Source organism: Hyaena hyaena, unplaced genomic scaffold (genome assembly GCF_003009895.1).
Source record: "Hyaena hyaena isolate Hyena2069 unplaced genomic scaffold, ASM300989v1 scaffold_380, whole genome shotgun sequence".
Taxonomy (NCBI): domain Eukaryota; kingdom Metazoa; phylum Chordata; class Mammalia; order Carnivora; family Hyaenidae; genus Hyaena; species Hyaena hyaena.
The window spans coordinates 37,998-64,139 of record NW_024081013.1 but is presented as its reverse complement, the minus strand read 5'-3'; the positions used below and the strand labels follow the sequence as shown (position 1 = coordinate 64,139).

The following is a 26,142-nucleotide window of genomic DNA, read 5'->3' as shown; positions in this document are numbered from 1 at the left end:
GAGGGCCACCTTGTCGTTTTGGGGCAGGCGGAAGAGCTTGGCCCCAGGAACAGAGTTGGTGGTGATGTAGCAACGGCTGTCCCAGGCTCAGCCGCCCACAGTTTTGCACAGTGACACACAGTCCCAGGAGCAGCAGAAAAATCCCCCGGAGAGAACGATGCATGAACTTTCCTTGACTCCCCTGGAGAAAAGGGAGAAGAGGGTCCCCGTGTTTAAATCTCAATTTCAGTTGGGTGTGGTGGCCCGGCGAGGCGGCCTTGCTGGGACTCCCGTGGGCTCGAGGAGGTGAGCTGTGTTGGCTTCGGCAGGAACAAGACAGTGGCAGGCATGGGAGAGTCTGGGGACGGTGGTCAACAGGAAGCTCGACCAATGGCTGCCCGGTGGCTCCTGTCTGGGACGCCCAGTTACTCATTTTCCGGCTCCAACACCAACAAGCGTCCCTTTGTCAGAGGACTCAGTCCATAACTTTTAAAACTATTTTAGCTTTTCCAGTTGGCTGGCAGGATGAATGCTTCACGTTAAAAAAAAAAAACCAAAAAAAACCAAAAAACTCTCAGAATTTCTATTTTCTTCCTTTCAAAAAGGGCACTGGACTGGTCAGGCCCTGTATTCTGTGTTCACTTTCGTTCCCCAAAAGAAGCCTCTTTTCCTTTGCTTAAAAAAAGGGCTGTTATCCGATGTGAATTTTAACTGCAGGGTGAGGAACCCAGAGAAACCTTAGCAAATGCAGAGGGAAACCGAAGCCGAGCGAGAGAAAGCGCGCAGGCAACCCGAGAGGGAGCACTTTGTGGTCAGCCCGCAGGGAGGAGAAACGGAATCCGAGGTCTGCTTCCCCTCAGTGCGGTGGCTGGCTGGGGACACGGGCCAGGCAGAGCAGCCAGGAATGAAGAGCCTCAGCCTGGGGGGTACGCCGGGGGCAGGGGTGGGGAGAGAGCTGCTTGGCACAGGGATGTGGCCTTGCCCGTGCCGGGTGTCTGGGCAGAGGAAGTGGGCGAAGCGGAGAGCGTGTGCTGGACACAGACCCTGGACAGGCCCGTCTGGCCGGTTTCACTGTCCTGTCGGTGAAGGTGCCACAGTTCTCTCGTGCCCTTGGGGTGTGGTGGCCTCTCTGGAGGCCTCGCAGACAGGTGCCGGCAGTGGCTGGGGGAGGTGGGTCCGCCAGGTGATCGCAAGGGAGCACATTTGGGGAGATGACTCAGGTGTCCTCATGGGCTTCCTCCAGGTGTGATCATTTCAAAGGCAGCGCAGAAATGGAATCCTATTCTGAAGAGGTGAGCGCTTTGCCGGATCATATCCAGACCTCGTAATAGAAACCTCCTGGCCCAATAAGGAGGGTGCTGTAGTGCGGGAGCACTCATCTACTCAGCAAACACTGTCTGTGCCCACCGTATGGTGGGGATGGGCCCCAAAAAGGCTCAAGTTACCGGGGCTTGCAAGCTTTGGAGAAATGGAATATTACACATCTTTGTGTGTGTGTGTGTGTGTGTGTGTGTGTCTGTCTGTCTGTGTTTGTGTGTGCATGCGTACACACTCATGCACAAACAATCATTTAGATAGAACCGATTTGTATAGTGTTTGGGACATCAGTAACCTGCCCATACTGGTTGTTGGTCTTGATGTTTGAGGACGACCCAACTGGCCATATGCATTCCCTCCGTAATGTGGGAAGGGAACCACCTTGGTACCAAGTAGGTGGATCCTCTGGGGGCTCAAAGAGAGGCCTTCCTCTGCCCAGGACAGGACTACCTAGCACAGAACATGAGCCTGACAGGTAGGTGTGCAGGGAGGATGCCATTCTCTTTTGATAAATGCCAACTGAGGCCCGAGGTCAGGTCCTCATCCCCCCAAGTGCCTGCCACTCTGGATTAAGGGTCAGAGTCTGGATGCTCAAGACTCACCCGGACAGCCATCCACCCGCTGCCCCGGCACCAGATCTGGGCAGATCTGGGGGTTTGGCGTAGGCTATACTATTGGGGGGTGTTACTCCTGTGGTTTCCTCTAGGGCTTGGGTATTGTTCTGATAAGTACTGCATTTCAAGGATTTGTTCGACACATTCACTGAAAAATTAATTCATGTGAGGACAGAAACATGGCCAAGAGTAACAGCCAATGCATTTGCAAGAAGGACACATGGAGGAAATAGAGTGTCTACGCTCAGGTCACAGCCAGATACTCGGCCGTTTGCTGTCCGCAGCCCCACCTGGCATCCGTTTCTCGTGGGAGGGCAGGGACAGGTGGCCAGCACTCCAGGTTTTCCTGTTGGGTAAAATTGCCGCAGTACGTAAATAGCCAATGGAGTTCGATGTTTCCTAAAAATCTCAACCATCATCTTCACCCCCACTCTTGCTTGACAAAATATTGCTTTGAAATGAAGCACAGTGGGACGCCTAGGTGGCTCAGTCAGTTAAGCATCCGACTTCGGCTCAGGTCATGATCTCACAGTTCGTGGGTTCGAGCCCCACGTCTGGCTCTGTGCTGACAGCTCAGAGCCTGCAGCCTGTTTCGGATTCTGTGTCTCCCTCTCTCTCTGCCCCTGCCCCACTTGCACTCTGTCTCAAAAATAAATAAACATTAAAAAATTTTTTAAAAAGGAAATGAAGCACAGTTTCTAACAAAGTCATTGGTTTCATTTATTTAAAAGTCTGTTCAGGCATTGGAGAGAAAACATGAAAATGCCATTCATTGTCTTCAAATAAATGTACCCTTTTCAGTGAGCTGAAGGAAGGAGGTATAATTTCTCCCTAAAGGTGGGTTGCTTTGGTCTTAGAAGTGGCTTTGAACGTGTAATCAGGGCAGTTGCCACAGAGCTGAACCAAGTGAATGATTACCGATCGCCCGCTGAAGGTGGAGGAAATGAGCTTTGTGGGTGAGCCAGCAATATTATTTGTACCACTGCTCCAGCCTCCTCCCTGGTTTTGCCGCTGTTCCTCGGAAAGCTGGGAGACCTATCAAATTATCACAGTTTCCAACATTGTCGAAAGAGGGAGAAAATGAAGATTTCCCATTTATAGGCAAGGAAAAGGGATGCATATAAGGAAAGGTAGCTGACACCTTGTCATTTCTTTCATCCGTTGAGCAAGTGTTTATTGAGCACCTATAACTGAATCCGTTGAGCAAGTGTTTATTGAGCACCTATAACTGATCACCGAAATGAGTACACCTTTTCAATTCGTATCACCAGTGCTATAACCCAGCACAGCGGGGTGACTTGTAAGGGAATGGCATTCATCAATCAAACTTGCATTCTCTTCCTAACTGGATTAAAAGGTGCCAGATCCCACGATCGGCTGTTCTCCGTCCTTCTATTTTGGCCTAGGACTCAGCAGATGGGAAGAAAGAGTGGGAGATATACGTTGCATCAGCCTTATGTGAGGCAGCCCTGTGAATTGCACACATCTGTTTTGAAAAGATGATGGTGTAGATGCACGGTGCCTTTGAGAAGAGAAAAACTTCAGCTCCCACCTGATGAGTGAAGCACCCATAAATAAAAATGCCATTTCCCCCAAAAGGGAAACCAAATTATGAATTCAGAAATTCATAGTCATCTGTTTTTATTGTTGCCTAATGCTTTTTAGATCTGCACAGGCCCTGCAGAAAATCAGCTCTGAAACTCTGCATAATTAGGACCTCTTTCATAGTCGTAAATGCTAATCCCATTGGAGAACAGATTAAGAATTCACAGGCATGAATTTCTGGCATCAGGTACCTGCAGTTCCTTTTCTTTTTGAATAATTCATTATTTAAATACTTCGCTGCACATCCTATGCAGCCTTACATGCTGTATCAGGGCAAGGGAGAAATAAGAGATTAATTTCACATATATTTCAACACTAAACACATTCCAGGCTCGTTTATGTTGATTTGGTGTCATTGGATAGCAATTGCTAACAATGTTTCAGTTTTAGTCAGTCACCCCAGGGACCAATTTAGGGAAATTTAATAGAATTTCTGCAGGACATTAATAAGGTCAGGGAGCTAACTTTTATAGTTGACTGAGTTATTTGGTTTAAGGAAAAAAAACAGCTAAGGACTCAGAAAAGTCTTTTTTCCATAGAGTGGGGAATATTTGCAGTAAATACGGTTTCAGTTAGTGCTTCCCCGTTTTTGGCCATGTGCTTTATGACAAAATGCATGAACGGAAAGTGAAAAGTGGTGTCCTGCAATTGACTTTGGCCCCGTAAGGCCAGCCAACGGGGGTTGGCAGTACATCCCTGGTCCTTCGAGACTCCACGCCATAACTTCCCCTACGCGAGGGTTTCTCGGGGTCTCCATCAGCTTGGTGCAAACCTCCTCCCGGAAGGCGCTCACCGGGCTCTGAGGAATTGCTTGTGCAGGTGTTTGTCTTGCTGCTGAGCAGTGAGCTCCTCGAGAAAGCGGTGCTATTTTCATCAGTGTGTCCCTGGCGCCTGGCAATGCCCGGCACACACAGACACATTGCCTGCGTTTGTTCAATAAATGAATTAATTTTCCAGGACTTCACCCAAGCTCTGTTGGTTGCAAGCGACAGAAACTCAATTCGAACAGCGTCAGCCTCGAGGAGAAGGTAGTGTCGTGATACTAGAGCCCTGGGGCGCCTGGGTGGCTCTGTTGGTTAAACATCGACTCTTGGTTCCGGCTCAGGTCATGGCCTCACAGTTTTGTGAGTTCGAGCCCCTCATCGGGCTCCGCCCTGCCAGTGCGGAGCCTGCTTGGGATTCTTTCTCTCTCCTCTCTCCGCCCCTCCCCTGCTTGTGCTGTCTCTGCTTCACTCAAAATACGTAAATAAACTTAAAAAAAAAAAAAAAAAAGATAGCAGCGTCTCTCCCTGAACCCATAGGCCGGAGCCAGGACTCCAGAACCATCTGGACACCTGCTCCCTCCACCAGCAGCAGCTGGTGTGTGCCGTCTTGTGGCCTCAGTCACCACTCTTGGTTCTGGGACCCAAGATTCTCTAGGACAGACTCTGACTGGCTCCGTTTGGGCTGGGTGCGAGTCAACTGAGGTCAGAGACACGGGGTTCTTAGGGGACAGGCCAGCTCCCGCGGGGTGAGGCTGGGGGGAGAGTTCGGAGAGCAGGGCTCTGGGAGGACCTACATGTCTGTGTCTTTGGGCGACACGGGCGCCTGAGGCGGCCTTGCACCACCCGACGCCGCTCTCCTGTGACGCCGGATGTGACTGGCTCTCTGACCTTTGGGGGTGAACTAGCTTCGTGTGCATTTGCGCCTGGAACGTCCTCCTTGCACTGTTTTTTAATCCCACATTACACACTTGCATTTGAGTAGTTTGAAAGCATGTATACTTTCTAAAATGTCCACATACCTCCAAGTGCTTATGGGTCTGCCCAGGGATGGATGCTATGTCCATTCTCCGCTTGGGCAAATTGAGGCTACCTGGGGGAGCGAGTCCTGGAATTTGGTGTCCGGTTCGGTTCCTGTTTCTCCTGAGTGGTCTTCCTGTCTTATTAAAAGACTGGGTCTGGCCGTTGACCACTCTGAAGGTACTTGCCCTTTTGGGGTGATCTCAGCTGGTGTTTGTCGAGCGCATGTCCAGCCCCAGGCTGTCCTGAGCACTTTGCGTGTTCTAGCTCCTTCTGTCTTCATAGAAGCCCAAGGAGCAAGGTCCTGTTGTTACCCCACTAGACAGATGAGGACACTGAGGCAGAGGTGATGTGCAGTTCACCCCAGGTGGCAGGGCCCGTGCTGTGAGTGCCATAGGGAGTGGGGGCCTCTGACTTAGCTCTGACTGAGCTCTGGGCAGTGTAGTAATGACTTTGGGGGCCCTGCTGAGAATGAGGAATGCTGGCTCCAAGGCGAGTGTGAGCACCCCCCCCCCCCAATCCTCCTCAGTGGACTGGGTGGGAGGAGGCCTCCATCTACAGAGGGTCCACAACCTTTCCTGGGGTGGCCTGTCCTGGGCCAGGGCTGCTCTCTGCTCTGTCCCCAAACAACCTGGGTCCACAAGCCCTTACCCGCAGGGCTGTCAGAGCAGCCAGGGAGCTTGGTGACGAAGGGACTGAAGGCGGGTGGGAAGGGGCTTGTCCATAACCACGTGCTGGTTTGGGAGGGCCCATCCCCCAGCTGTGCTGCTTCCCTCCCCCTGGGCCTCCGCTTCCTGCCCCGTGTGAGGAGGGACCTGAGGTTTCCTGCCAGAGCTGTGGACCGCGAGTTCTGGAGACCTGCACACGGTCACACAGCACTTTCTCTTGTGGCTGCAATGGCGGCTGGAAGTCCAGATCCTGCCCGTGGCCTTGGGGGGCGAAGAGCCCCCTGCAGCCTTGGCCAGCCGACACTGCCTGTGGCAAGCGGCTGTCACCAGCGACCAGCCAGCTCAGCAAACCTCTCGTTGCTGGTCTCAAGGCAAGTGAGATGGGCAGTTCGGTGGCCTCTGTGTCATATAGGGTCCTTTGGAGTGTTGTGCTGATAGGAAGACTTTTTCCCTCCTCCCTCCCTCCCCGGTTTCTTCACCCCCTTGCCTGCTCCCTCCCTCCCTCCCTCCCTCCCTCCCTCCCTTCCTTCCTTCCTTCCTTCCTTCCTCACCTCCTCACCTCCTCACCTCTTCACTTCCAGGCTTGAAATAATGGCCGGGCGGGGAAGATAGGCATCAGCAGGAGCTGGTTCAAATGGTGACTGTCTGGACCTAGGGAATGGTCTTCACACCCCCAAAGAACCAAGTGGGTGCCCTCTTCCCTTGCTGCCCTGGTTTCATTTTATTCCTCTGTTGCTCACATTCCTTCCCTGGCTGCCTTCATCACGGAGCTTCCCAACCTAAGACGGCGCCCCGTGGCGTAACTCACTGGAGTGCCCAGCGTGGCGCTCGGGCTTGAATCTTGGTGTGTGGCACTTCCCGTGGGACCCGTGCCGCCATCGGTTGGGACTTGACAGTCTCTTTGATGTCCTTGGCAGGACCGCAGGGAGAACCCACGGTGTTCTGCTTAAGGAACAGTGACCCCCACTTGATTGCGTGGGTCGTAGTGAATGTCTGTGGGTCTGATGACTTAACACTCAAAGGGGAAGGTTGGCCTAAATGATGTCTGAAGTCTTTCCTCTCCCTCTTTGTTTTCATTCTCGGCTTCAGCATTCCCATTGCCTCAAAAGGTAGACGTTGTGCACTCCCAGCCCGGGTGCTGGTCTCTGCCTAGAGCAGGAAGGGCTGTGGTCCTGGGCCAGGGACTGATGCTCTGGTTCAGGAAGGGCGTTTGGAGTCACTTCTTCATCTGGCCTCCCCCACAGCTCTCAGGTGGGGCTGGAGGATTGTTCGAGGGGCTTCTGTGCTGGAAGCCACGAGGAAGTCCCTGCGGAGCAGAGCACTGTGCATGGAGCACGGCCACCGTGCGTGTCATCAGCTTTCTCTTGGCCTGGCCCTTGGTCCAAGGCTTGTAATTTTCACCTCTCAATTACTGGGTTAACAGAAATGGTCCTGAAACGTGAAGTGAAATGAAGTGAAAAGGAGTACATCACACGCCTGCATTTCCAACTGATTCACGAGCCAGTGATTCCCAGCACTGTGTAGATCTTCACTGCATTCTATGTGCAGAGAGGACTGTGTAGAAAACATGCAGCCACACTTTGGAGATGACACCTGTGTGACCGCGTGGCACACTGCTCTTTCCTCCTTGCCTGGCGCACCTGAGCCTCCCAACATCCCTGTGAGTGGCAGGTATGATTGTCCCAGTTTTCCTCATGGAGACTGAGGCTCAGGGTAGTGACAGCCTTTGCATGGTTGGCTTGGGACCAGAGCCGTCACTAAGCTAGTGCGCCCCCTCCCCCCTTCCCCCCTCCCTTGGGACGCAGTGCTTCGTAACAAGAGCCCTGCTTTCCAATGCCCGTTTGCAGCCTTCGCTCCTTCTGTGCCCGGCTCTCTTCCTCACTGGGACATGTTTCTTATCTTCTCCAGGGCTGAGGTCACTCTTTGTGTCGGCAGGAGTCTCCCCTCGCTCCTTTCAGTCCTGGCAAGAAAAAGCAGGAATTCTAAAAAGCAGCAGTGATCACTCTTGGTTCCTTTGTACAGTCCTGTAAATAATTCAGCTGGATTGAGGGGTCTGACACTGAGAACATATGGAACCTTGCAGTAACCGGCGAGCTCTGCGTGCAGAACTTGAATACAGAGGGAAAGAGAAATGTGTCTTTGAAATCAGAGACGACTTTGAGTGACCTGAGAACACAGGTAGAAGCGCCGGAGACAGATGGGCAGCAGCCGGACGGAGCACGTAAAGGTCACCCTCAAGGTTTCCACATACATATCCCACACGCTTCGCAGCTGGGATCCGGGCACGGCCAGCCCCAGAGCTGGAAAACCCCGGGAGAGGTCCCAGCGAAGGCCCTTCCCAAGGCCCTGCTGCTGCACTCGATACCTGGATCAAACAAAGAAAATTGTGTTTGCCAGGCTCACCAGCTGAAGTCACAAGATTCCAAGTATCATGCAGCACTCTGAAATTCCTGCGAAAACACATCAGAAGGGGTATGCTGCCTGCCCCGCGGAAACGGCCGTGCATCGGACCTTTCAGATAAAAGCATTTAGTACAGAGCTGAAAAACCATGTGATGGTCATGGATTTTGTGAAGAGTAACTGGTTCCCCTCGCAGAGAAGAGCCAAAGTTTGCGTCGTCCATGTGTATCAAGGCCTGAAGACAGCTGAGCAGACAGCTAGCAGATATGAGGTATGGCTGAACCTGGGCAGGAAGGTGGGCATACAACCTAATGTGGAGGAGTGGAGGTGCCCTGTCATCAGACAGCTCAGGCGTTTTATCTGGTCTAATAAATTAATCATCTGTGTGTAGTGTTCCCCAGCACATTTGGAAAAGACGCATTCATCTCTTCTTTGAGTTTGGGAGAGGGGGGAAGCATAGTGGAGGAGTGTAATTTACACAGGACACACATCTGCATTTGCAAGCATTTAATAGTGACTACCAGTTAATTTGTATCCACATTTAGAAACTGCCGTCTCTTTCTGTGAGTTAAGTATTCCTAACTCTGTAGGTTCAGAATTCTCTGTCTTTAAAAACAAATTCCTATTTGTTTTCTGTGTTATGCAGAAAAATATCTATGAGTTGCCTTGATCGAATTAAAATAGAATGATTTAAGCTAGGACTGTAAGAATGGTCTTTTTTTTCTGAGGGTGAGCTCTCATTTTCAAACAGAAGCTACTCTGTGGAGGAAAGGAAAGGAGAACTTTGGAGTCTAGAATGTCAAAGTGAGACAGATACATCGCTTGGAGACATATTTGCATTCTGAGGCTAGAATAAGCCACGAGCCGCTTTCTTTCAGAAAGTAAACACGCATGAAATCTGATCAGCTCCTCATTGTACATGGACTGCGTTGTGAATGTCTAGTAATTGACTCTTATATACCTCACTTACCTCTTGTGATAAATGCATATGCAAATCGCTCATGTTTTATGAAATGGTGGCCTTTCTGAATGTTGATGCCGTTGTCAGGAAGGCCTTCCCATGAATGCTGGTAAATACTCCAGATCTTTTGTTCCCCACCCTGGTCTTTATTATTCCAGGGCAGCGTGAGAACCTGTTCTGCAGGGTTAAAGGCTGACTTCTTCCAGTTCCAGCCCTGGGATTGTGAATTTCCATGTTCACAACAGAGATATAAAGGCCACAGAAATAATGGTGTTAATTAAATTCAGTAAGAGTTGTTCATTAGTTCATTGCCCAATCAACCAGAGGAAAGGTGTGCAATTAGAATATAATTGAAAGAAACCCGAGATATTATTATTCACAAGTAATTAATCGGACGGGGACAGAATTTTATCATTGTATAATTTTCATTGAGGTTATTTTTCAGTCCTCCAGAGAGAGAAAAACTTGTTGAATTATATCATCTTGCATTTTACAGAAGGGTTCCTGGCTCCAGTTTAAACCGTAAATGACAAAGAGCAACCCTTGTGTCCTCATTTTCTTATGCATAAAATTCATTTATTCCTATAGCAACACTGAAGGTAATAATGTGGAAAAGTACATCTTTGCAGGAGATTGTAAAAAGCTTTCAGTCTACTGACAGTCATAGCTGCCATTTTTTTGTGGCCCCAACAACCCTTCCCTTCCCCCTTACGATGATGACCAGTTACAGTCAACAACTGGAAGTTGTGTGCCCTCTGCTCTAAAGTAAGCTGGAATCTAAGATGGTGTGCTAAACTCAGTCTGAGACCTTCCTGCAGCAATCAGGCTGCTTAGCTGAGTGGTGCTCACTGGGTCTGTGATTTGGGAAGCGGTCTAGGCAGGGCCCACTTTGCTCAAGGGCAGACCAAGTTTGAAAATCGAGCTGGGATCTGTGTCTCCTGCCCCTCTTACTTCTGAGGTCTGCTCTGTTAGAAGCAAACATTTCACAGTTTAAAATATTCCATATTCATTGAAGTATTCACATAATTCCCACTGGGGCACGTCAACACCATTTAGATTAGGAGACCCAGGAAGAAGTCGACTTCCTTGCTCAATTTCCAAGCTGAGCTGATGATAGAGCCCAATTAACAGCCTCTGGTGTTAATTCCTTAATTTGTCTTTGACTAATTTCACTTAGCGTAACACACTCTAGTTCCATCCACATTGCTGCAAATGGCATTATTTCATTCTTTTTGATTTCCAAGTAGAAAAAGTGGTGTGTGTGTATATATATATATATATACACACACACCACTTTTTCTTTATCCATTCATCAGTTGATGGACATTTGGGCTCTTTCCCTAATTTGGTTATTGTTGAAAGCGCTGCTATAAACATCGGGTTCATGTGCCCCTTAGAAACAGCACATTTGTCTCCCTTGGATAAATACCTAGTAGTGCAATTGCTGGGTCGTAGGGTAGTTCTATTTTTAATTTTCTGAGGAACCTCCACACTGTTTCCCAGAGCAAATGTGCCAGTTTGCATCCGCCCAGCAGTGCAAAAGGGTTCCTCTTTCTCCGCATCCTCGCCAGCATCTGTTGTTGCCTGACCTGTTAATGTCAGCCATTCGGACAGGTGTGATTTGTGGTTTTGATTTGCATTTCCCTGATGAGGAAGTGATGTTGAGCATTTTTTCACCTCTTGGTTGGCTGTCTGTATGTCTCCTTTGGAGAAGTGTCTATTCATGTCTTTTGCCCATTTCTTCACTGAATTATTTGGGTTTTGGGTATTGAGTTTGCTAAGATCTTTATAGATTTTGGATACTAATCCTTTATCTGATATGTTGTTTGCAAATATCTTCTTCCATTCCATTGGTTGCCTTTTAGTTTTGCTTATTATTTCCTTTACTATGCAGAGGCTTTTTATTTTGATAAGGTGCCAATAGTTCATTTTTGCTTTTGCTTCCCTTGCCTTTGGAAATGTGTTAAGTAAGAAATTGCTGCGGCCGAGGTCAAAGAGGTTTTTGCCTACTTTCTTCTCTGGGATTTTGATGGCTTCCTGTCTTACTTTAAGCCTTTCATCAATTTTGAGTTTATTTTTGTGTATGGTGTAAGAAAGTGGTCCAGGTTTATTTTTCTGCATGTCACTGTCCAATTATCCCAACACCACGTGCTGAATAGCCATTGGATATTCTTTCCTGCTTTGTCAAAGATTAGTTGGGCATACATTTGTGGGTCCATTTCTGGGTTCTCTATTCTGTTCCATTGGTCTATGCATCTGCTCTTGTGCCAGTACCGTACTGTCTTGATGATTACAGCTTTGTAATACAGCTTGAAGTCTGGGATTGCGATGCCTCCAGCTCCGGTTTTCTTTTTCAAGATAGCTTTTGCTATTCAGGGTCTTTTCTGGTTCCATACAAGTTTTAGGATTGTTTCTTCTTGCTTTGTGGAGAATGCTGGTGTTATTTTGATAGGTATTGCTGCATGTTATTTTTTGTTTGTTTTTGTTGGTAAGAATACTTCACGTGAGATCTGTTCTCTTACTGTAGAGTGCATAATGCCACGTTGTTAACTACAGGCACCCGTGGCAGGTGGAGCCCTGTCCTTATTAATCTGGACATTCTATCCTGCATAATGGGAGCTTTCACCCTCTGAGCCAGCCTCTCCCATTTCCCCTTCTCTGGCCCCTGGCGACCACCATTCTGGATTTTTTTTGCTTCTGTGAGTTTGACTAGTTTAGACACCTCACTTGGGTAGAATCATACAGTACTTATCCTTCTGTGATGGCTTATTTCAGCAAAATGTCTTCTAGTTTCATCTGTGTTGTCACAAGTGGTATGATTGTCTTCATTTTTTGAGCCTGAATAATATTCCCTTGCATGTAGATACCACATTTTTTTTTTTTTACTTTTTTAAAAAATGTTTATTTAATTTTGAGAGAGAGAGACAGAGCACAAGCAGGGGAGGGGCAGAGAGAGAGGGAGACACAGAATCCAAAGCAGGCTCCAGGCTCCGAGCTGACAACACAGAGCCTGATGCGGGGCTTGAACCCACGAACCATGAGATCATGACCTGAGCCGAAGTCGGACGCTTAACTGACTGAGCCCCCCAGGCGCCCCTGTACCACATTTAAAAAAAATCTGTTCATCTGTCATTGGACGTTTGGGTTGTTTCCTTATGGTAAACTTTTATTTTTATTAAATTAAATTAATTTAACTTCCAGTTGACATGTAGTATAATACTGGTTTCAGGAGTAGAACCCAGTGATTCATCTCTTCCATACAATACCCAGCACTCATCCCAGCAAGTGCCCTCCTTAATGCCCGTCACCCATCTCGCCCACCCCCACCCACCTCCCTCCATCAGCCTCCAGTTTGTCCTCTGTATGTAAGAGTCTCTTATGGTTTGCCTCCCTCTCTGCTTTAATCTTAATTTTCCTTTCCCGGTGTTCATCTGTTTTGTTTCTTAAATTCCACGTATGAGTGAAATCATACGATAGTTGTCTTTCGCCAACTGTCTTATTTCACTTAGCCTCACACACTCTAGTTACATCCACGTTGTTGCAAATGGCAAGATTTTATTCCTTTTGATCGCCAGGTCATATTCCATTGTGTACATATACCGCATCTGCCTTGGCTTTTCCTTTTGGTGAACTTGAAGCAACTACATATGTCTAAAGCCCAGCCAAGGCCATTGTGACCCAGAGCAGGGGTTTGATTTTGTTGTGCTCCTTTATAGAGAAGTTTGTTCTGGCATGAGGTTAAGTTACTTGAAAATGGTCTGATCCTCCTGAGGCTTACTTTTCAGCAGACTTTAGTGGAGAGTATTGGTCTTCAATCAGTAATGATTTTGCCTCCAGGTGATATTTGGTAAAGTCTGGAGACATTTTGGTTTCAACAACTTGGGGAGGACGCTACTGGTTCCTACTGGGGAGAGCCCAGGGATGCTGCTAATTATACTACAGTGTCCAGGACAGTTTTCTGCCAACACCAGCAAGGAATTGCACAGCCTGAAATGTTCATGGTGTGGAGGCTGAGGAACCCTGGTCGAGGGCTAATTTAGCCCCACTGTCAAGGACTCTGTTAATGCCTTGTGTGTGCGAGACCTTTCCACCAGGGCCAGTGGGAAGGTCAACTGTTTCCAGCTCTGGGTAAATTTCTGGGAGTGCCTGACCTACTACTTCCTGGCGGTTCTTTTTCTGGCTTCGTGAAGTTTTCCCTCAAGCATGCGAAAATCAGTATTCGACCAAAGACTGGAGGAACCCGCTGCTGGTTGCTAGAACTCTTCTTCCTTTGCAGTTCAATGCTTTTCAGTATTTAGCTCCCAGATTCTGGCCGGCGCGGCTCCTCTGAGTCGTGATCTCTGCCTCCTCCACTCAGTGAGGCTCCTGGCTGTCTTGAGTTTCCTCCTCCTCCTCACCCTGGAAGCTTCCTCTGGGTGGGGACAGCTACAGGGCTCCCTGCTCTCATGTCCCCTCCATCCAGGATTGCGGACGCCCATTGCTTTTCACCCAGTGTCTGACCGCTGTTGCCTCATAGCCGTTGTCTGTTTATTCCATCGTGGCTGAATCAAGAGTGTCTCTGGGTGGTTTGATGTCCCACTGTCATTGAGAAATGCCACTTTGGGCTTTGCTGAATGTTTTCCAGTGGTTGGGGTAAGTCCTTAGGTCATAGGAGAAAGTACTCAAGTTTTCAGTGCTTGGGCTTCAAGATAACTTTCTGTAGGGAATGAAGCAGGCAGTGAGACGAGACAGGAAGTAAAACAAACATTCCCTTTCTTCTCATGTTTCCCAAAGGGCATGAAATGATTTACCTTTTCTAAACCAAGCTGAAGAGATGTAGCCAGACTGGAGTCTTCAGAATCTCATTTTTCTTCCTGAAGTCTCGGCCCACCTATGAGATTTTTGCCAGATTTGCTGGTGGCTCCGGCTGTAGTGAAGGCACAGAGCTCTCCATGTCAAAAGGGTTGAGAAAAGGCCATTTGACAAAGGACAACACACATTTCTCTTTTTTTTAATGTTTATTTATTTTTGAGAGAGAGACAGAGCGTGAGCAGGGGAGGGGCAGAGAGAGAAGGAGACACAGAATCAGAAGCAGCTCCAGGCTCTGAGCTGTCAGCACAGAGCCCAGCATGGGGCTTGAACTCATGAACTGTGAGATCGTGACCTGAGCTCAATCGACTGAGCCCCCCAGGCGCCCCAGGACAATCAGCATTTCAGTTAGGCTTTGCCACCCCACAGACAGATCAGGCCCCCTGCCTCACCTCCGGGACCTGCTTCCTGCCCGAGTGTTTCCTTGGTGCTCCTCCAGGAAAAACCTCAGCCACTCACCTCGCTGACAGTGGCTCGTAGTCTCCGTTCAAATGCAGGAAGAGGGAAATGATGAAGCGCCCACCCTTGGGTCTCAGTGCCGCCCACCCTTCCAGCCCCCCCCCCCTGCGTGTGTCAGTGGGAAGCTGGATGCCAGAGGGCAAGGTTCTCAGGAGGCACAAGGGGTCAGAGGGCTGAAGCCCGTTTGGTTGCACAGGGCAGCACCTCTGCTGATGAGGTCTCCAAATTAGCCGCGCTACGAATGCTTTGTTATCGGTGACGTGCAGCTGGACCCAGAGCGCTTGTCGTCTCCTGAGGTCTGTGTGACACTGCTGTGGCCAACATCCGTCGGGAAATTGGGCACGGGTGGGCCCCCACTTCCACATCTCAGCCAGAGCAAGGGCAGGGCGTTGGAAGATGAACGGGGTGGTGTGGCTGAGTGTGAGGGTGCTGGGCTGAGTCTTCTGGGGTCTTGCTACATGAGTGACCTTGGAAAGTTTCTTGACATCTTCGAGCCTTAGTTTCCCCATCTGTGCTCATGGAAGCGTGATGATATCTACCTCCTGGGTTCGCTATAGGGATTAAGGGAGATTATTTAAAGGGCTGAAGCCTCAGGCCTGGCACAGAGGCACATTCCATACAAGTGAGCTGTGGCTGTGGAAGTTCCGGTACCCCTTTTTCTGCCATCCCCAACCCTGCTCTGAGGCCGTGGCACAAAGCTGCAGCCCCTGGGCCCAACCTGATTGTAACGGGTGCTTTAAGGATCCTGGTCCTGGCAAGCAGCCCTGTTTAAATTGGGGTGGACATCCCCACCCCTCCTTCCCCGCGCTGAGTGGCAGGCGACAGGGACTTCGGACCTTCTGTGCTCTTGGCTCAGGGTAATCTCCATTCCTCAAGCAACTCAGATACTAGTCAGCAAGTTGGCCCTGAGCTGAATGTCCAGTTTCCGCTCAGAGCCCACCCAGTTCTGTGGTCAGCTGCGAAGTCCACCTTTGACAAGACACCGCTGAGGCTGCGAGTCCCTACACATGTGATCCCTGTCCGGCGAAGCCGGGGCCAAGGCAGCAAGTATTAACAGGGCGTTTTCCATGTAAGATGCGCCCTCCCTTGGAAGATCTGCAAGCATGTACGGAGTTTACCACCCCAGGAAGGACCAAATGGCCTTCACACTTCAGTGTCCTCCAGAATCCTTAGGAGAACGTTCTAAGAATGTATATCCCTGGGCTCTGGGAAGGCCGGGGTCCAGAAACTCCTGTTTTTAACATGAAATCCAGGTGATTCTGAAGCAGGTGTGAAATCGTGATCTGGGATTTCCGGACTGTTATTTCCCAGTCATAAGAACCAAGGAAACGACGAAGAAGCCCAAGGGACTCGGCTGTGTTGAGAAGGCAGGAGCCAAGGGGCGTGGAGCGGGGGAGGGAGGCACGGCCAGAGAGGACGGTGGCTGGGCCACTGTGTGCCGGGATCACCGAGAGACAGCGACGGAACAAAAGGGCTGTTGTTCGATCCCTGAATTGCCTCATTGATCCTCACCACAGCTGTGTAAGGCACATGAGCCCTGTTTTTCCAAAGAGAAAGTTCTGTGAGCCCCGACAGCAGATGCAGGCTGCACGGGGACACGGGAGCAGTGGGAGGAAGGTCCACCTCAGTTATGTCCAGCGCTGAGGTGGTGCTCCTGGCCTGGCGTTGGGGAGCGGGGACATGGGCAGCAGTGGGTGGGACCCAGGGGCCTTCAGGGCTGACCGTAGGCAAAGCACCTGTGCTGGAATCGGGTGGTAAGAGGCAGTGATACACCTGCTCTCCATCTGCTTTAGGAACCGTTCCTTCCTATGGCTCTTCACCAGGCCCTGCCTTCTGGTTCTTCGGGCCCGCGCAGGGGCTCACGCCCCTCTGTGCTGTCCCACGCTCACGTCCCTTTCTGGTGGAGCAGATGGATTAAAGAGGAAATATTGGGCCGGCCTGTTTAAAAAAATATTTATCAAGGCCCTACTCTGTGTCAGGAGCTGTGCGAGGCGCTGGGGACACAGACGTCCAAATGGCAGGGCTCCTGGCCCTGCGTATCACCTGCTGAGGGAGGCAGTCACCCCAGTGAGTGCCGAGTCAGGGTGTCTACACTTAGCTGTGGGTCCGGAGAACTCGGCAAGGATACACAGGGAAGGAGACATTCGGGCATGTTCTTCATGGAAGACTGGGCGTTTCCTGTGACTTCCAGGGAGAGTGAGAATATGGGGGCACAGGTGGAGTGACAGTCCCTGGGAAGCGGCCCAGGAAGACCACTCCTAAGTGGAAGCCCATGGTCTCTAGAATTGCAGCTAGAATTTGCAGGGTACAGTTTCTGAGAGGAGGGAGCCATGCAGAGAAAGAGGTTCAGAAGTTGGGGCTGCGGTTAAAAACTAATGTTATGTGTGAGAACCCACAAGGCCGGACAAAGAACAGCTCACAAAGAAGGAACAGCTACTGGGAAGTTGTAAGATGGACACTTCTGGGAGCTCACTCGGGGCAGTGGGTCATTAAGTTCCCCACCATCCAGGATGGAAAGACCTCACTGAGTACAGGATAAATTCAGTAGAGATTCTAGAAGGGTCAGGCCTTGGAAGTATGCTAACTTAACCCTCAAGTAAAGGCTGGCCTAGATCCTGTAACAATGTTAGAAGCAGATCTTGAGAGAATCGAGCTCCTCCACAAGTGGTCTAAAGACCACTGCCAGAACAGAGTTCAGTACTCTTTAAAGGATTACAACAAGATTCAGCAAGTGATAATATAACATTAGAAATATTGAGCATCCAGACAAAGCTTACTAGACATCCAAAGGACTTAACGAGGAGAAATCATGATTAATAGAAAGAGATTTATAAATGACAGAGATGATGGAATTAACAAGCAAGGATTTTTTAAAAAGCTGTTATAAAACTATGGTTTTCCCTTTATTTTTGTTTATTTTTTTACTTAGAGAGAGAGAGATTGAGCGCACGTGAGTGTGAGCATAAGCCGGGGAGAGGGCCACAGGGAGAGACAGACAGACAGATAGATAGAGAGTATCCCAAGCAGGTTCCACGCTCAGTGCGGAGACCGATGTGGGGTTCAATGCCATCACCCTGGAACATGACCTGAGCTGAAATCGAGAGTTGGTTGCTCAAATGACTGAGCCACCCAGGCACCTCTATTGCTTCCCCTTTAAATTCAGGGGTTGAAGGGAAGATACCATCATCAAGGGGAGAGAAATAGTTGATAAAAAATGAAACAACTTGCAGAGAAGAAAAAATAATGATGCTAAGTGAAATGGAAATTTGACTAGCTGCGGTTAACAGGAAATTGGATGCTATAGAAGAAAAGTCAGTGAAATTTCAAAAGTGAAGTCAAAAGAGAGAAAGGAAAGAGTGGAGAGAGAGGAGGGAGGGAGGGAGTTGGGGGTGGGGAGAGACAAAGGGAGAGAAGGGGAGAGAGAGAGAAAGAGAGAGAGAACAGAGCCTGAGTGACCCCTGGAAAACATCAGTATCAAGAGATCCAACACACATACAATTAGAATCTCAGAAAGAGTGGGGAGGGCGTGAAGGCAGGAAAATGACTTGGAGAAACAATGGCTGAAAAATTTCCAGATTTAATGGGACACACGTCAAAGCACTGCTTGTCAGGTGTATGTATTTCCGGAGGCCAGATCGTCAAGATTGGCCCCTGGCTTGTTAAATGCTATATATTTCATTGTTTCCCAGTGGTGGTCACAGTGTTTTCAATCAGGGTTCTTCAGTGCAAGGAGTAGGTTTGTTTGCTCGTGGTCGCCATTTATAATTAACTGAGGCAGTTTGCTCATTTACTTATGGCTGAGATAATGTCAACTAACTGTAGGATTGCTTCAGCTCTGATGGGCTCTCAGAAAAGGGAAAACCTATTTGACAGATGCTTTTTATTTTTTCTCTTCCTGCAAAACAAATGACCACACAATTGGCTTACAATGACACCTGTTTATTCTTTCACGGTTTTGTAGATCGGAGATGCTGTTGGGGGTTAGTTAGTCCCTCGGCTGAGGTCTCTCCAGGCTGAGTCAAGGCGTCATACGAGGCTGTGACTTCATTTGAGGCTCGGAGGGCTCTTCCACTATCACTGCTTATTGTCAGAATTCAGTTCCTTGTGGTTGTAGGGCTGAGTCCCTATTTTCTTGGTGGCTGTCAGCGGGCACTCTCCGCTCCTAGAAACTGTCCTCGGGTCCTTGCCATGTGGCTCCAGCCATAGGCAGTTCACAACATGTTTGCTTTTTCATGGTTGCAAGGACAATCTGCCCCTTTGAATCTCTCTGACTGCTTTTAGAGACGCGACTGATTAGGCCAGGCCCATGTGGTATGATCTCCCTTTTGATTAACGCAACATCAACTGATTAGCAACCTTAATTCTCCCTGCAAAGCCCGTTTTGCCGTATAACATAACTTCCTTGTGGAAGTGAGAGCTCATTGTAATCACAGGCTCAGCTCACACTGAAAGGAAAGAGAACGTATGGGACGTGTGTGGGAGTCTTGGGGGCTGTCTTCGCATTCTGGCTACACTATATTTTAAATGTTTGCATCTGTCAAGAAAAGGAAATTGAAGGAGGCCTTGGAATTGAAAGCGTGTAGGTTGGAGCCTCTGTCTAGGAGGAGGTCCATGAGGAAAGGTGCCCGTGATCTGCCCTGGCTCACCACTGTGCTCCCAGCACAGCTGGAACATTGGGGGACGCATGTGTGAATGAATGCGTACATAGATGAATGGATAAACAAAAGCATAGGAGGTGCATTTGAGATGAAAACCTGGGGCCAGATTGGTGGCAGTTGAGGACTTTGTGCATGCATGGGGTCTTCCTCTGATGCAGGAAGCCTCCTTTCTTAGGCTCCTTACAGATTCACTCATTTTGCAGAGATCGACAGGCAGACCTCAGCTTGATGTAGCCTGAGTGAAGGTCGAAATAGAGGTCCCTTATTTCATTGCCCTTTTCCAAACACAGAAGTTAATTTTCTCTCTGGGGTTCTAATTCACATCCCTTCTCCATCCAGAGAGGACTTTAAGACAGCTCTGAAAATAAGCATCTTGGCAAGCATCGAGAATTTAGGGATAATAATTTGTCAGAGAAACAAATAGGGTTGAAGACAAATGGGGGAATTATTTCCTTAAAGCCAACAACAAATTGCTTGCCATTCTCTATGGAAGACAAGAAGCATCTGCCCAGCAAATCTGCCTGCTGCCAGCGGAGAGCAGGTTAGGCCCAAGTGGCTACTCTCTGATGGGGGTCAGGTGCCTCTGATCCAGCCCACTAGTCACTGAAAGCTCATGAAACCCATCATTTTAGCTACAAATGTGCCCAACTCCTCACTCATGAGTTCTAGACACTGGACACGTGGTTCTGGAATAGCTACTTCACTCTGCTCGATAGTGTTGGAGGATGCCTGTTACAGGTGGTGGTAAGCTGGGCCCTGGGTGCCACAGGGCTGGGGTCTCAGTTGATGGACATGCAGAGAAGGGCCCAGGAGCATATGGAAACAAAACTATGAAGATTTTGCATGAAATAGTTACAAGGTGTGTGGGTATTTTCTCAGGCTTGCCTCCGTACTCTGGGGGGGCCGGTGTACAATGAGCAATGTCCTCATATTAGGACAGCAGGGGGAAATAGTCATTCCTGGCACTAAAGTATGTCTCTTTCCTTCCTTCTATTGTCTCTTTCTTGATTTGCCCTGATGGTTTTTTAATGTGTTCTTGAATGTTGGCTTAAGTGAAGAAAAATTAAGATTTTAAATTATTTCCATGAATTTTAATGTTAATCTTTATATTGCCTAATGCCATTTCTCTCTCTATTTTTTTTTAAAAATTTTTTAATGTTTTATTTATTTCTAGGAGAGAGAGAGAGTGTGAGCAGGGGAGGGTCATAGAGAGAGGGAGTCACAGACTCCGAAACAGGCGCCAGGCTCTGAGCTGGCAGTCAGCACAGAGCCCGACGCGGGGCTCGAACCCACGAACCGCGAGATCATGACCTAAGCAAAAGTCGGACGCTTAACTGACTAAGCCACCCAGGCGCCCCCTCTCTCTCTTTTTTAAAAGTTTATTATTTTGAGAGAGACAGAGACAGCACAAGTGGGGGAGGGGCAGAGAGAGAAGGAGAGAGAGAGAATCCCAAGCCGCCTCTGTGCTGCCAGCTTAGAGCCCAACATGGGGCTTGAACTCACGAAACCGTTGAGATCACGACCTGAGCTGAAACCAGGAGTTGGATGCTTAACTGACTGAGCCACCCAGTTGCACCTGCCTAATGCCATTTCTAACACAAATATAAAAGCCCTTCACTCATATGTGGAATCACTGAAATGACTCATTTTTATTGTGTTAATCCCACACCTGCATGTATGTATCTTATGCTCACTAGAACAATGGAAATACTGCAAAAATCAACTCAAATTTTTGTCTCATTCCATGATAGAATCTTATTCGACCAACACTCCTTCAGTTGTCTGCTGAGTGAGGAAGGGCTGAGAGAAAAGGGAGTCCCGTCTCGCCCTCTCCTTGGGAGCTGTCATCTCCAGCAGAAGCAGGTGGCTAACATGGGGACGTAGCATGAGTAAGAAAGGATATAAGAGAGGGGCACCTGGGAGACTCCGTTGGTTAAGCGTCTGACTTTGGCTCAGGTCATGATCTCGCGGTTTGTGGGTTTGAGCCCCACATCAAACTCTCTGCTGTCAGCACAGAGCCCACTTTGGATCTTCTGTTTCTCTCTGTCCCTTTCCCACTCATGCTCTCTCTAGTTCAAAGATAAACATTAAAAAAAAAAAAAAAAGATATGATAAGGTTGTCTGTTCATTCATGTTTCCCAGAAATCCACTGCCTTCTTTCTGCATTTGGAGAATGCAGTGGGAGGTGCGACCTCTTGGGGCCATCGGCCCTTGGCTCACTGGACCCTAGATGTAGGAGCTCACCTTCTTTCCCCTTTGAGTCTTGCTGAACTTCCATGCCTGGTAGGGTCACCAGAGTTTTGTGCGTGGGGGGCACCTGAGTACCATCTGTGACTGGGGCAGCAGGAAAATCAGGAAACACACACCTTTGACCTATCTTCTGCTCCCACGTGTGCTCTACTGTCCCATGGAATTTCATTTACAAAACTAAGTTCAAAGATAAAATTATTTAAAAATTCGAAGTGCCGATACCAAAGCACTGGCTACGGAAGACAGACATAAATTGGACTTCATCAGACATGAAAAACTTGTGGACATCAGAGGACATTATCAACACAATGAGAGGAAGCCCCGCCTTTGACATGGATAAGCCTGGATGATGTTACGCTAAGTGAAATAAGCCAGCAGCCAAAGGACCACTATGGATCGACTCCCCTTTCATGAGGGACCTGGAATGGTTACATTCACTGAGACAGAAAGTAGAAGGCTGGCTGCCAGGGCTGTGGGGAGGGGAGAGTGGGAAATTACTGTTTAGTGGTACAGAGTTTCAGTTTGTGGAGATGGAAAAGTGCTGGAGACAGACAATGGTGATGATCGTACAACCTGATGAATGAACTTAGTTTTGCTGAATTATGCACTTACTATGCTATGTATGTTTTACCACAATTAAGAGAAATTCAAGATGGCGACATTAACGTCCCACGTGGCCCTTCTGAGTACAGGTCCCTGTGCCCACTGCCTGGCTCTTATGCCTGTGAAGCTGGCCCAGCACGAACTTGTATTTATAAATGTTTTAAGATGATTCTCTTTCACTAGATGATGAAATCTCTGAGGTCAGGGTCTCTCTTATTTCTCTCCCCAACTCTGCGTTGAATTGAAACTCTTAGCTAAATTGGAAGTTATTCATGACACTTTAAAAAAAGTCAGTCTTATGCACAATTTACATACATTAATATTCATACATTTTATAAGCATAGAGTTCATTTTGTTTTGACAAATGCATACGGTCATGTAACCAGACCAAATCATGATGGAGGGCACATCTATGACCCAGAAATTTCCCTCGTGCCCTTTGCACTCAACACCTTCCCCCAGCTCCTCCCCAGGCAGCCACTGATCTGCTTTCCACCACTTTACTTTTGCTTAAGTCTGCCATGTCTGTAACTGGAATCAGCCAGCCTGTGTGTGTGTGTCTATGTGACTGTAATAAGTTTCCATTACAACCTTTGGCATCTTAATTAAATGGATGACATTCTGTTGGAGCAGCAGGGGTGTGAGGGCTCAGCCCCTGATTCAGGTAAATGTAGATTTTTATCCCGACTCTGCCATTTCCTAATGCTGACTTTGCGTGAACCCTTACTTTCTCTAACATCCATTCCTTCATGGACAAAGGGGAGTTGATAGTGGTCCCTTCATCCTGGTGCCTTTGTGGGGGTTGAATGAAGTGGTACATGAAAAGTGCTCAGGGCAGAGACTGGCTCATTGAGGTAGCTCAGTAACGCTTAGTTGTTCATCATACTATTACAGACGCCATCATTAACAAGAATTCTAAGAATGGCATTTCCTCACTGCCACAATGGCATTGGTACTTTTCTTCTGATGTTGCCATGGAGATCCCATAATGCCCAGGAAGCATTTAGCAGGGTACCTGGCACTTGGTAAACACCCTATCATGTAGCTGTTGTTATCATTCTGTTGTCCAGCCATTGAGGACCCTAGTCTGCTATTCCTCACTAAGTAAAAGTCATCACCTTCTCTAATTCAGAGAAGGCGTGAAAGGGCTCCATTTAGATTGCTTTCTGCCAGTCTAGGTGGAAAAACAAAAAAAAAAAAAAAACAAAAAAACAACCGCAGAAAGCAGCCACTAGTGTGAGATAGCGAGGCTTTTCTCCCAAGGACCCAGGGGAGGAGTTCCATGTGAACAGGTGAGCCAGAGGACAGGAAATACCCTAGTCCCCCCCCCCCCTTCTTGTTTTTTTGTCTCTGTTCTTTTGAAAGAAGAAAGAAGACAACAATTGAGTTAAAAGTTGTAGGATTGCGTGGGCTATTGAATCCTCAGAACTTTCTGAGGTGCTCTGCAGTCAGGGTGACTCCATTGTATTTGATTTGGAAGTACTTGGAGTAGTTTGGGACTCTAATTGAGGGAAAGTAGACAGTGACAGTAAACAATTACTGGGGAAAGAAGTTTCCACCTGGTGCAAGAGATGGATTCCGTTTCTGGAATCCTCTGGCTCACGTTTTAAAGTGAAGAGAAAATGTTGCAAATGATGGGAAACATAATAGAACATGCTGAAAGGAATACTTAAGGAATCAGGGGAAATCTACCTCTTTGATATACAAAATAGTTCGGCTAAATTTGACTTTGTAACTGGGTAATTAACATGCCCGGATGATGGCGTTCGTTTCCCCCCATGCCTGATGTTTGCATAGAAATCTCCAGCCAAGGGCTTCGTCATTGCTGTTCTCATTTATCCCTGCAGACAGACAGGGTCTGCAGTCACCCTGGTGGGAAAACGGAGCGTGAAATCTCATCAGGCAGCCCGGGGAGCCTGCCTTCCTCCGTGAGTCTCACAAGAGGAGGAATGATGGAAATAATGTATTCCTTGCATCCTGATTTGCCTCCTTTTCGAACCAGGACCCCATCCGACTCCACCCTTGAAAACAAGGTGAAGGAGAAGCAAGGAGAGACGGAGGTGTCTTCTTCGTTCAGCTCCTAACAAGGGAACCATCCCGCCATTTGCAATCAGATAAGGGATATTATCTTCATAATCACAGGCAATTGAGAATCTAAATGAAAAAATCTAATGCTTTTCATGCTGATTTATTTTAGATTAGAAAAAGTTAAACCAGATGTAAACACGAAGAGATGAAGCATGGGGAGGGAACCATGGCACAGTGGTAAATCTCAGTCTTGAGTTATTATAGGTACAGCGTTGCATTAGCCAGAAGATACACTGTTGATCCAGACACTGCTCTGACATTAATTATTGTTGCAGAAGAATTCAGAAGATTGAATACAAACATGCGATGCTGGCAGAGATCAGTCATGCATCCAGATTAACCACGGAGTGTGTATCCGAGCCTCCGAAGAGGCTGCATTAACCCCTCCTCAGTCCACGCTGGAATCATCCTTGAGATGCACTGTCGGCCTTCTAGAGGGACCTCCAGCATCCCTCAGAAGACCCTGGATGCTAAAAAGAAATAACTCTTTTTTTTTTTTGGACTCTGACAATGTCTGCCATCATCCTAAAGAGAAGACCCAGCCGAAAATCCACCCTTGGCCTTTGATCCTTAGGATATGAATGGATTTGGACTCTCCCCTCTGTTTTCCCTGTAAGGCACACATGGGTTCAGAAGAGGCAGAGTGGAGAGGTACTGGAGGTCGAGAAGGTTCTGCGTAGGCCTGGGAGTTCCCAGCTGTTTGCTCTTCTCTCTTCTTTGCTTTCTTTTTGCCTCGTCCCTCTTTTACTTGCTCAGTGCTTTATAAAGCCCCCCCACACACACACGTGTATGCACACATGCACATACATGCACAGACACACACACGTGCTAATATGGTAGGTGCTAAGGACACGGTCTTCCAGTTGGAGAGGGTCCTGGCTCTGGCATTTAGTAGCTCCGTGACCTAGAGCAAATTACTCAGTGTCTTCATCCCCCGGTACCCGTATCCATCAAACACAGAGATCCTGCCTGTCTCATCGCGACTGGACGAGGGTGTGTGTGGAAAACCTGAGCCCGGGGACTGGCAAGTTTATTAAATGTCTGTTGTCCTGACTCACAATTCTCCATCCTGAACTCTTGGGGCCAAATGTGATTCAACAATGATTTCTTAATTTTATTTCAGAAAAGTAATACTGCACAACATTTCCAGTGGGATCTGAGGTAGCACCCTGTAATTAAGCTCCCTGATGTTTTTGCAATAAAATGTATGAATATTCACACTAAATGGAATAAATTAATATTATAAATAGCCCCAGGTTAGTTGAGGTAAGGTTTGCCTGTCAGATTAGTTTTCTACAAACTCAGAGGAAAAAGAAAACTCTCAAATTTCAGGGCTCTTGTGGATTTTAGAATTGCAGATAAGGGATTATGGACCCGTGGTGAGGACTCAAGTATCCTGAAGGGAGAGTCGGTAAACCACACAAACAGGGCAAACAATAGCGTATTTGCTCTTTAGGGCTGAGCTGTTGTGACAGGGCTTGGGAGGGCCAAGTGTGGTTTGTAATGTTTAGTCTTCTGTAAATGGACGTTTCTAGTATTTCTGTACGCACGCTGTTCAGATCTCGCTAGTTCACGGGTTCCGGCTCCCAACGGCATTCACAGATCATTTTGTTGCTAGTGTCATCCGCGTCCTAGCTGGTGGCAGCCTTGACCACCGTTTCTGCTGGTAGTGTGGCTGGTGAGGCTGGACCCTGTGAGGTAGAGGTGGCGCGGAGCGGGTGCCAGACTGGGGTCAGGAGGGCTGGCGTAGGTGCCAGAGCCCTGTTTCCCTGTCTCTCTCTTTCTCTCTCTCTGGACCTTTGTTTCTTTATAAGGTAAGAACTCTGTGTGTTCTGGATGCCTCGTGGGGATTTTAGAAGATGGAAATGAGGGAATGTGTCTAAGAGAACTTTGCAAATGGGAGCATTTCCT

The 26,142-nt window shown here is 48.2% G+C and overlaps 1 long non-coding RNA gene across 1 annotated transcript; it reads right to left on the bottom strand.

Moving 5' to 3' along the window:
• Nucleotides 1-18,555: 18,555 nt before the first annotated feature.
• On the bottom strand, nucleotides 18,556-23,019 carry LOC120244327. Its single transcript, XR_005531534.1, has 2 exons — nucleotides 22,871-23,019; nucleotides 18,556-18,954 (listed from the first exon to the last, which is right to left on the bottom strand). It is a non-coding gene; the product is annotated as an uncharacterized LOC120244327 (long non-coding RNA).
• Between the last annotated feature and the right edge of the window lie 3,123 nt (nucleotides 23,020-26,142).